Source organism: Anastrepha ludens, unplaced genomic scaffold (genome assembly GCF_028408465.1).
Source record: "Anastrepha ludens isolate Willacy unplaced genomic scaffold, idAnaLude1.1 ptg000082l, whole genome shotgun sequence".
In the NCBI taxonomy this organism is placed as follows: domain Eukaryota; kingdom Metazoa; phylum Arthropoda; class Insecta; order Diptera; family Tephritidae; genus Anastrepha; species Anastrepha ludens.
Window position 1 is genome coordinate 112,501 of NW_026530037.1, and position 2,500 is coordinate 115,000.

The 2,500-nt window shown below is 39.8% G+C and overlaps 1 pseudogene; it reads left to right on the forward strand.

Annotated features, from left to right (window-relative positions):
• Positions 1-2,500, forward strand: part of LOC128870913 (large subunit ribosomal RNA) — a 6,329-nt pseudogene that overhangs the window by 647 nt on the left and 3,182 nt on the right.

The window sequence follows — 2,500 nt, forward strand, 5'->3', positions numbered from 1 at the left end:
GATTTTATTATATATAATGCTAAAATTCATTTTTTGAATTTTACAAAAAATTTAATATCTATGATATTAATATTTATTTGTATGCATTTATATGATTAACAATGCGAAAGATTCAGGATACCTTCGGGACCCGTCTTGAAACACGGACCAAGGAGTCTAACATATGTGCAAGTCATTGAGTTATATTAAACTTAATGGCATAATTAACTTAACTTAAAAATATAATGGGATTAATTTTTAGTCTATTTTCTTAAATAGTCAATTAATTCAATCCCGGGGCGTTCCATATAGTTATGTATAATGATAATTTATTATTATTTATACCTCTAACTGGAGCGTACCTTGAGCATATATGCTGTGACCCGAAAGATGGTGAACTATACTTGATCAGGTTGAAGTCAGGGGAAACCCTGATGGAAGACCGAAACAGTTCTGACGTGCAAATCGATTGTCAGAATTGAGTATAGGGGCGAAAGACCAATCGAACCATCTAGTAGCTGGTTCCCTCCGAAGTTTCCCTCAGGATAGCTGGTGCATTTAAAAATTATATAAAATAATCTTATCTGGTAAAGCGAATGATTAGAGGCCTTAGGGTCGAAACGATTTTAACCTATTCTCAAACTTTAAATGGGTAAGAACCTCACCTTTCTTGATATGAAGGTTGAGGTTATGATATAATGTGCCCAGTGGGCCACTTTTGGTAAGCAGAACTGGCGCTGTGGGATGAACCAAACGTAATGTTACGGTGCCTAAATTAACAACTCATGCAGATACCATGAAAGGCGTTGGTTGCTTAAAACAGCAGGACGGTGGACATGGAAGTCGTAATCCGCTAAGGAGTGTGTAACAACTCACCTGCCGAAGCAACTAGCCCTTAAAATGGATGGCGCTTAAGTTGTATACCTATACATTACCGCTAAAGTAGATGATTTATAAAACAATTTCGATTGATTTATAAATTTTGAAACTTTAGTGAGTAGGAGGGTACAATAGTGTGCTTAGAAGTGTTTGGCGTAAGCCTGCATGGAGCCGCTATTGGTACAGATCTTGGTGGTAGTAGCAAATAATCGAATGAGACCTTGGAGGACTGAAGTGGAGAAGGGTTTCGTGTGAACAGTGGTTGATCACGAGTTAGTCGGTCCTAAGTTCAAGGCGAAAGCCGAAAATTTTCAAGTTTTTAATAAAAAAAAATATTAATAGGACTATGAATAAGTTCGTGCGGTTTTTTTTCGAAATTTGAAACTTTATTGACGTAAAATGGTTACAAATTTAATATTCAAAATATTGTCCATCGCTTACTACTACTTTTTCCCATCTTTCTGGCAATTCACGGATTCCCTTTGTGAAAAATTCGGTCGGTTTTGCCGCAATCCACGAATCGATCCATTTTTTGACTTCATCGTAATTACGGAAGTGCTGGTCAGCCAGGCCATGTTGCATCGATCGGAAGAGATAGTAATCGGATGGCGCAAGGTCTGGACTATACGGCGGGTGGGGTAGGACATCCCATTTGAGCGTTTCTAAGTATGTTTTGACCACTTGTGCAACATGTGGCCGAGCATTGTCATGTTGCAAAATAACTTTGTCGTGTCTATCGGCGTATTGCGGCCGTTTTTCTCGCAGTGCTCGGCTCAAACGCATCAATTGTCGTCGGTAGACATCCCCCGTAATCGTTTCATTCGGTTTCAGTAGCTCATAATACACAACACCCAGCTGGTCCCACCAGATACACAGCATAACCTTCAGGCCATGAATATTCTGCGCCGACGTCGATGTTGAAGCATGGCCAGGGTATCCATACGTTGCCCGACGTTTTGGATTGTCGTAATGGACCCACTTTTCATCGCCAGTCACAATTCGATGCAAAAAACCCTTTCTTTTGTGCCGTTGAAGCAGTTGTTCGCATGCCATAAAACGGCGTTCAACGTCTCTTGGCTTCAATTCATACGGCACCCAATGGCCTACCTTTCGGATCATTCCCATGGCTTTTAAACGTTTGGAAATGGTTGATTGATCAACTCCCAAAGTTTTTGCAACCTCTTCTTGCGTTTGAGCCGGATCTTGATCGAGCAATTCCTCCAATTCGGTATCCATGAACTTTGGCGGCGCACCCTCGCGTTCTTCGTCTTCCAAGCCAAAATCACCACTTTTAAAGCGTGCAAACCACTTCTGGCACGTTCGCTCAGATAGAGTATGCTCACCATAAACTTCCACCAAGATACGATGACTTTCGGCTGCTTTTTTCTTCATATTAAAATAATGAAGAAGAATTCCCCGCAAAAACACATTATTTGGCACGAAATTCGACATTTTCAAGTGTGGTAAAAATATTGTTGTTTACGCTTCAAATAAAAAACTTATACTGACGTTTGTGCCTTACGACAGTAGCTCTCCAATGAATGTTTGGAAATGTGGATCGATGGAATAATAATCAAGTTACGCCATCTGTTGTAAAACCGTAACGAACTTATTCATAGTCCTATTAATAAAATTTATATAT